General features: G+C 47.4%; 1 long non-coding RNA gene across 1 annotated transcript; it reads left to right on the top strand.

Moving 5' to 3' along the window:
• The first annotated feature begins 7277 nt into the window (after window positions 1–7277).
• LOC104996821 lies at window positions 7278–9110 on the top strand. Its single transcript, XR_826250.1, has 3 exons — window positions 7278–7428; window positions 7994–8200; window positions 9074–9110. It is a non-coding gene; the product is annotated as an uncharacterized LOC104996821 (long non-coding RNA).
• The last annotated feature ends 112 nt before the right edge of the window (window positions 9111–9222 follow it).

Below are 9222 nucleotides of genomic sequence, written 5' to 3'. Positions count from 1 at the left end.
TCCTCTCCAGCGTGCTCAGCGCATGTCCTTAGATACCTCTTTGAAAAATAGGAAGAAAAAGAAAAATAGGGTGTTGTTCTATGTATCAGAGAAGGCAATGGCACCCCACTCCAGTACCCTTGCCTGGAGAATCCCAGGGACAGGGGAGCCTGGTGGGCTGCCATCTATGGGGTCGCACAGAGTCGGACACGACTGAAGCGACTTAGCAGCAGCAGCAGCAGATCCATGTATGTAGACAGTTTCAATCGACATCATTATTATTGTGCTGTGAATCTCATCCTGTGACTAAATTCTTAGAAAACAGCATGCTGTGTTTGCTGTGTTAACACAGCCCCACAGCACCCCAGCTTCTTCCTCTGTCTGCTTCTCAGCCGTTGCCCAGGTAAACCCCAGGTTGCTGGCCATGAACACTCCTAGATCACCTGGCCTTGTGCCAGGGCTGGTGCTCACTGGGGTTTACGGGTCAGAGGTTGTGTGCTCATCTGCCTTCACTGAGCACCACCACAGCACCCTCAGCCAGCCCCACCATCTGTGCATTATTGGGTGGGCATCTAGAACAGTAACAATCTTAAGGTCACTGCTGTTTGTCGAGCACCTGCTGTCTGCCAAGCTCCGTGGCAGCTGCTTCACATGCAGTATCCAAAATACCTGCAGTTTTACAAGGCGTGCACGAGCATCAGCTGACAGGTGAGGACAGACATACAGAAAGGCTGAGCTCCTCCCCTGGGACACGCAGCTCTCCCTCCGCAGGGCAGGGTTTGAGCTGATGTCAGGCCCTGGTGCTGGGCTCAGTGGGGTTTGAAAACCAGGGATTAGTGGTGTGCTAGATCTGTTCTATTGAAACAGCATGACTAGCTGTTATTAGGGAGTGGCTACATTGATGGGGAAGTCACCTTGGGATGCCCAACAATCTTGGCAGAGTTTTGCCCAGATAGTGGGTGCTCAGAGAACCATGGACATGTTTATGCTCAACTGCAATAGGCTTCCCTGGTAAAGAATCTGCCTGTAATGCAAGAGACCCGGTTTGATCCCTGGATCAGAAAGATCCCCCAAAGGGAATGGCTACCCACTCCAGTATTCTTGCCTGGAGAATTCCATGGACAGAGAAGCCTGATGGGCTATGACTAGTCCATGGGATGGCAAAGAGTCAGATATGGCTGAGTGACTTTGAATTAAAAAAAAAAAAAGTGGAAATAAAACTGAGATCTTTGCATTACTCTCACATAAATGCAACAGCACTAAAACTAAAAACTTAGCCTTTTAAAATTGTGAACCACTGTGTTGGTACACCTGACACATAAAATATTGTACATTAACTATACATCAATAAAAAAATTTTTTTAACTGATCAGTGGTCTCAGTATGGAAAGGCTGTATTTTCTGGAGACCTGTTTAATTTATAAGAATAACATTTTCATACAATTTGTTCTCAGGGCTTCAGAGAATAAATCTAAATGCCTAATGATTGTAATTGCCCAAGCCTCTGAATGAAGGTGGACCCAAAATTACAGCTTCTACTTGGTGAAAACTAATCTGTTTGATAAGAAATGTCACAGCTGCCAAGACTGATGAGGCAGTTTCTCCAGCCTCAGGGTGCTTCCAATCCAGAGAGAAAGGCATCAGTGAATAATCTGGGGACCGAGCAAGTTCTGCACCAGCAGATGGAGAGCCTCCAAGGAACAAGACAGAGACAGGCACCCAGCAGGAAACCCGGGGGACAGGCGACAGCTCCCGGCATCTGGCAAAGGGTACCTGGCCTGGGTGCCAGCTCAGCTCTGCCTCCCTGGCCAGCGAGAGCCCCGGACCACAGACCACAAGCATGCAATAGGGTCAAAGTGGAATATGCCCGACTGGGCCAAGGGCGCCTGGCCCTCTGGGACCGAGCAGCCAAGGTTGGCGCCAGCCTTAGGGGGATGATGATGTCCTGTCTGCTCTCGTCGTCTGCTCAAAGAATAGTATCCCAGGTATCAGGGGAGCTCACTCATTAATCAGAGTGGATTAAAACTCTGCTTCCCTCTGGTCTCTCCTGCACAGGCTGCTTGGGAATTCAGGAGTCGCTTCCTGGCTTGAAAAACCAAATTCAGCCCAGTGCTGATGCTTGGGCTACAGACTGCTTCTACTCACTGCTTTAGAGCTTTATTAAGTTCTAACTGCTCCTCTCCTGGCCGCTCCACCCTCCTCCCTGGCCCAGCAGCCTTGTCCCGAGTGCACGTAACTTCCTGACACTTTCTGTAAAGTGGGGCTGGGATCTGATGAAGGATTTCAGGGGTTTCCACAGCAACATGGGGTCATCAGTGCAGTTTACAAGAGTCCACAGCACTGTGCCCACCATTTGGGTTGTCTGCTCAGAAAACTGAAGGTTCTGGTTGATTTCCATTTAAGAAACATCTTTCTCCCACTCCTCCTGCTTCTTGGAAAGAGAGAGAGATATGGGGTGGGGTGGAGTAGGGAGAGGGAGGGAAGAAGAAAGAGAGAGAGAAAGAAGAAAGGATGGTGGGGGGGAAGAACTGTGCCTGGAATTGTAATGAGCTCACAGACCTGTTCCTAATTGTCTCTGTAACTTAGCAACATGCTGGATGAAAGAAGAAAGGAGGGAACAGTTTCAATTCACTGGTAGGATGTGGGTGGAAACAAGGGAACAGAGCACCAGGCACCCAGGTACAATAAAGAGGCGTGCAGTTCGGCTGCTTTTGAGAAACCATGGGGGCGCGAAGCTGGTGCACGGGGGATGGAGGAGTTGCTCACAAGGATACCTTACAGTTGGTGGAATGCCCAGGAAGGGAATCTGCACCCTTCTCTGTGCTTCTAAACATGTGCAGCAGCTATGGCCTACCTAACAGTGGGTTCTGGGGCCCCGGAACCCTGACCTGACCCCTGGCCCTCTGACACCTCCTCCCTCATCCCTGTCTGATCAGTCTCCAAGTCCTGAGTCTCTGCTTAGCTTGGTTCCTGTTGATTTCTTAAATGCATTGAAGGACTATCTCCTTCCTTGGAGACTTCATGGAAATTGCTGGCTTATTGTTCTTATGGGAAGAAATGCAATCCACAGTTCTTTAGCTGGAGATGAATTTCTGATCACCTAGGGCCTGTTGGTGGTCAGTTCAAGAGTTGCCACGGTCAGGTTTCAAATGATTTTGAACACCACCCTAAAACCAAGAGATTTGACTGATTTCCAGTGGAGAAGTCACATGAAGGTGGGAGGAAGCTGAGCTTGACCACAATTTATGAGAAAAAAGTTTGGGGATTTTGTTAAATTGGAATTAAGTATAAAACCCAGAGACTCTGATTCTAAGAATGGGTCAGATTCCCACCCAGTTACACTTATGTAAACATCTCTGTTCGGACCTGCACCTGTTTTCCATTCTAAACCTACATGTGGCAGCTGCCTTGCTGGGTCTAAATGGGGTCTCACACACACATATCTGCTTTGTGAATGGGATTTGATGTTGATGGAACTTCCACTTCTGTAACTCCAGTCTCATCTCTGTCCCAACCATCAGAATCGTGTGTCTAACTCTATTGACATCTCCGCCTGGATGGCCCAACAGCCTCAACATCAGCTGTCGGAAGCGAACTTACATCCGCACGAGCGTGAGCTCTGCTGTCTCCTCTCTCTCTGTAATGGTATCACCACCCCAGCCTCGACCTGACACCTCCTCCCTCACCCCCATCCAATCAGTTTGCAAGTCCTGCTGAGTCTTTGCTTGCCTTGATTCCTGTCGATTCCTTAAAAGCATTGAAGGAATATCTCCAGGCTTTTTATAAGGAGCTCTCTGTATGTTGGGTCATGCTTTCAGCACTCCAGCAGACGGTTTACGTCTCTACCTCAGCCACCTCTCCCTGCTTGTACGCAGTCTGTCAGCCAGAGGTGAGAGATTAGACCTTCTAGGACTCTGCTGCGACAAACACACAGCCCTGCACATGCGTGTGTCCTTCTAGATTCTCCGTAACATGTCACAGCTTTACAAAGCCCCCTGTAGACATCACATTCCCCAGAAGTTCCATTTTTTTGTTCAGCTTCTTGTTAATCTCAGTGGTTTCACCACCTCAAGGGGCCACCATGTTAAACACTTGCCACAGTTTGTGTTTGATACATGCCCTGGGGATACAGCTTCGTCTGCCAAAGTTGCTTTGAATGAGACCGAATAAATGCAAACCCAGAGAATGGAGCCTTTCAGGGAGCTTCCATGGCACCATTCTGCTGCTAGGTTTTCCTGTGGCTGTTAGCTCCCAAGGCTACCGTGGAGGTGAGGTTGGATGGGGACAAGACAAGCTGAGACACCACAGAGCTCACTGCTCCTACTGAGATTCAGTCATATTCCTTGAATAAATACTTTAGAAATTGTGAACCTTCTATTTGCAGTCTTCTAAAAAGGGAGTTTTGGACAAATTTGTCCATTTCTTATTGTTTTTATGGAGGTCTTTGAAGGCCCTTACCCCACTATTCTGCAAGTTGCTTCTCCAATACTGACCTTTTTAAAGAGCTCTTTAGAGACTGTGCCTTTCCTCGAGCAGGAAATCATAGTCCTGTGGTGTTTGGGGCACTGGGCAGTCCTAGAAGGGAGGCAGTTTTAGGAAGGGGATGCTTAGGCCCTCTGGGAAGAGTTAAAGCATTAGGTGTTTGTTTCATGTATTTATCTCATCCCCAATAGACTTTTTTTTTTTTTCTATTTTTTTTTAAATTTTATTTTATTTTTAAACTTTACATAATTGTATTAGTTTTGCCAAATATCAAAATGAATCCGCCACCGGTATACATGTGTTCCCCATCCTGAACCCTCCTCCCTCCTCCCTCCCCATACCATCCCTCTGGGTCGTCCCAGTGCTCTAGCCCCAAGAATCCAGTATCGTGCATCGAATCCCAGTAGACTTTTATTACTTCCTTGCTGTTGCATACAGCTATTGAATGATTCTAATCAGTATTACCTGAATGATAAGATTGTGGTTTAGATTTTCAAAGTAGATGAGCCAATGAGAGGCAGAAGTTTTAAAATAGTGTTGAGGCCTCTCACTTTCTGAAATGGCCTACAGTCTGTGCAAGGGGTATCTCTCTAAATAAATCTGCTTCTTTGAGAAACAAATCTATCACTTTGTCTCTCATGAAACTTTTTCTATGACAAGATGCATGACCCACCAGGAAGGACCATGAGTGATTGGCCGGAGAAATTAACATGCTTATAGGGAAGACTAGCAAGAGTTAGGAAGATGGTTTAAAGAAGCCAAGAAAAGAAGGAAGAGTTAGAACTGCATGACAGAAAACACCCAGGAAGCAGAGGTTGTAACAGTTAAAGGAGAGAAGAATTTAGTATCTGGTTTGTGTTTCACTCTTGTGCTTATTGGAATATTAAGTTGCTTATGAGAAGAAACTAGGAATTCCGTGAAGTTCTTAGAGGGTGGTTGTCAAACTTTAGAGTGTATAAAATTCTGGTAGGGTGATGACTAAAAACCAAATCCCATGTCCTAGATGTTGATTTATTGGTACAGGGAAAGACCCAGGAAGCTGCATGGTAACAAGCACAGTTTGTGTGTTCACGCAGTCCCGTAAGTACTACGACCACAACCTGGCTCCTCTGTATGTCTGTCCTGTATTTTAATATTCTAGACTCTGGTTCTTAAAGCAGGTAGGCTTTTCCTAAAATTGTAACATTTAAAAAAGTTTAAAGTGTTTAAAAGAAACCTCTCTTATAGTTTCCTCCTGGCCACCAAGCCAAAGCTCCTCTTGCTTCTCTGTGACGTGGCCTCTTTCCACCACTGTTCATTTAGCAGAAGAGAAGTCAACCAGACCTCAAAGAGCATTTGGGCCAGACTTTCTGCTGTCTTTAGGATATATCTGAAATGTGTGCAGACTTTGCATTTCTGTTGCAGCCATTTAGCAACTTTTCCTTCTGAGGTCCATCTCATTTTGGGGTAGTCATGTTACCTGATTATGGACCTAGATCACTAACTACAAGGTCTCTTTTAAAATTGGCAAATTGCTGTAGTGTTTTTGCATCTCCAGTGGCTCAGAACAGTGGATCCTGGTGAATAGACAGCGAATTACAGCATTTCTGACTTTCATGCAATTCAGGAAGGATGAATAGCTGAGTGAACCCAAAGATGCTTATTTTCACTCTTTATAAACTATATTACAAAACTAGGCTCAGTCATGAAGAGAAACGTCAGATTCGCACTGGAGTCTTCCAGTGGGGCAGCAGTTTTCTTTTATAATAAAAGAAAAAAAGATTTAAAGGAACCTAGGAGTACCTCATCAGAGCACTGTGCCTCTGACAAGATAATTTCTCCTGATTTACGATCTTTCCATTTCCTGGCCAAGCCTTTTTACTAAGTGACATGTGTGTCCCCCACTGCATTAACATTTAAGAAGATTGCACTCGGTTCACTCTAAGGTACCAACCTGCTCTCTAAAGGAGAGAAAAGCGACTTTCCATTTGCTCCTGCTGTCAGCTCATGCACTTCGTTTTCAGACGATTCTGCTTTTCTGCAACTCACGTGTCTGGAAAAGCGCTGCTGACGGCAGGTTCTCAGCCCTCCCTCTGTAAACTCTCTCCAGGAGAGCATGCAGTGTGTAGAATTCCTCCCGTGGTGCTGGTAGGATGTTCTGCTGGAGACACACAGAGAGATGACTGATTCTATTCAACCCTCTCAAATAGTCATTTATGGGATGTCCTTGGTGGTCCAGTGGTTAAGAATCTGCTTGCCAGTGCAGGGGACATGAGCTTGATCCCTGGTCCCAGAAGATCCCACATGAAGAGGGAGCAACTAAGCCCGTGCGCCACAGCTCCTGAAACCTGCCTGCCCTAGAGCCTGTGCTCTGCAACAAAAGAAGTCACCAAAATAAGCCTGAGCACCGCGATGAAGGGTAGCCCCCACTCACCAGAACTAGAGAAAGCCCATGTGCAGCAACAAGACCCAGCACAGCCAAAAATAAATAAATAAAGTCACTTACAAAACCTGAGCCCCGGAGAATGCATCCCCTGGAGAAGAATGAGAGAGTCGCAGAACTGCAGGGAGCAAAGCTGGGGATGAACTTTGATTTTTCAAATCCCCCAGTTCTGCTTTCTCTTCAAAAGCCTCTGTCTAGTCCAGGACAGAGTTCTGTTTTCCCCAGAGCTCCCTGTCTGTGCTACACACACTTCTCACCTTTGCTGATAAGATTCACCCTCCTGCCGAGGGCCGCTAGTGTTTGAGCTGGTGTTTGGATGGTAATTTAAAGGGTACATTTGTGCTTTCTCTTGATATAAATTTCCACTGGACTTCACAGCATTGAGAAGGGGAAAGCATCTATTTGGTGTGACCAGTGGCATCGCAGCGTCATTACTGAGACCCATGGCCACCATTCGAGGGCACGAGTGACATGAAATGAAGACTCACCTGACTCTTTCAAGGGAAATCCACGTCCCTGTGGGCACCTGGGAGAACCCGCAGCAGGTGAGGCATGACTTTTGGTGCCTCTGCTGCTCTGCGTGGCCGTGGCCCCTCAGGTTGCCCCTCACTTGGGGCCCTGGGCTCCCGTGCACACTCGCTGTACAGCTGCTGCCCCCGTGGGCCAGTGCCCCTTACCACAGAGCCACCCCCACCCACGGCTCCCTTCTGTTCCTTGGATTAATCTGATGTCCTTTCACATTTTAAAAGCCGTTTTTTCTCTGGCTGTCATATTACACGCCTATTAGAAAATCTTCAAGAATACAAAGAAATCCATTGCTGACTATGAACATCTGACTCTGGTTTGCCTGCTGAAACTGCCCTTGCTTCTCCCCGCAATCTCTCCTCTTCTTCACCCCTCTTTCCTTCCTTTTTCTCGTCTATTCCTTTCTTCTGCACCCCTTTCTCTACTCACACTCACAAACACACAGGGTTTTCAAAAAATGCTCTCACAGTTGACACATTGTGACATCACGATGAATATATATTCAGTCTCTTCTGGCCCCCTTTCCTGGCTCACAGCTTCTGAAACCCAACCCTCTGTAGAGTTTTTGTTTGTTTGTTTTGGTAGCTAACGAGATGACCTGTGACTGGGGTATCCTGGGGAGCCTCAGAATGGGGACTGGTCACCAGGGGAAACCATCTGACTGAGGGTTAGAACATCAACTCCACACCAGACCTCCAGGGAGAAGAGAGGGACTGGAGTTGAGTTAACCACTAACGGCCATTGATTTGATCAGTCCTGCCCGGTAACGAGGCCACCATGTAAATCTCTAAGGTATGGAGTTGGGAGAGTTTCCAGTTTGGTGGGGCTGCTGGGAGAGGGGTGAACACAGAGGGTGGGGCTGAGAGCTCTGCATCCCTCCCCTGTGTCTTGCCCTGTGTTCTTGTCCATCCAGCTATTTCTGATTATTTATAAATAGAGCGGGAATGCCCTGAGTAGACCATGTTCCTGAGTTCTGTGAGCTGTTCTAGCCAATGACTGAAGCTGAGGGGGTGGGAGGGGAGTTTAGGAGCCTCCAGTTTATCAACAAAAGCACAGGTGACAGCCTGCACTCAGTGGGGTGTAGTCTTGTGAGACGGAGCCTGTGAACAGTGAGGTCTGTGCTCACTCCAAATGGACAGTGTCAGAACTGAATAGAATTTCAGACACCCAGCTAATGCTGGGAAGCCGTCAGCATGGGGAAACCCCAGGGATAGTTACGGAGGGCAGAGGAGGAGATGGGCTTCTGTTACACACCACTCACCACGGGTGTGCCATTAGCGTCCTCTGCTTTGATAAGTGCGTGCATGGGTGTGTTTGTGCTAAGTCGCTTCAGTCGTGTCCAACTCTTTGCAACGCTATGGACCGTAGCCCGCCAGGGTCCTCTGTCCGTGGGATTCTTCAGGCAAGAATACTAGAACAGGTGCCATTTCCTCCTCCAGGGGATCTTCCTGACCCAGGGATCGAACCCACGTCTCCTGCATTGGCAGGTGGGTTCCTTACCTCCAGCACCGCCTGGGAAGCCCAAGTAGTTGTTCTCAATTGCAGAACCCCTGCTACACTTGAATTCTTTTCATGTTGAAGTGCCTACCCATGATTTGTTTATTATTTGCTGTCAATTTAATTTTTTTGTTTCTATAACCCTGTTTAATACTTCTATGTATTCAGTTCAGTTCAGTCGCTCAGTCGTGTCCGACTCCTGGCAACCCCATGAATGGCAGCACACCAGGCCTGCCTGTCCATCACCAACTCCCGGAGTTCACTCAAACTCATGTCCATCGAGTCGGTGATGCCATCCAGCCATCTCATCCTCTGTC

The sequence above is a fragment of the Bison bison genome, unplaced genomic scaffold (genome assembly GCF_000754665.1).
Source record: "Bison bison bison isolate TAMUID 2011002044 unplaced genomic scaffold, Bison_UMD1.0 scf7180017864299, whole genome shotgun sequence".
NCBI lineage: Eukaryota > Metazoa > Chordata > Mammalia > Artiodactyla > Bovidae > Bison > Bison bison.
Note: the sequence above shows the minus strand (reverse complement) of the source record. Positions and strands in the feature narration are given on the sequence as shown.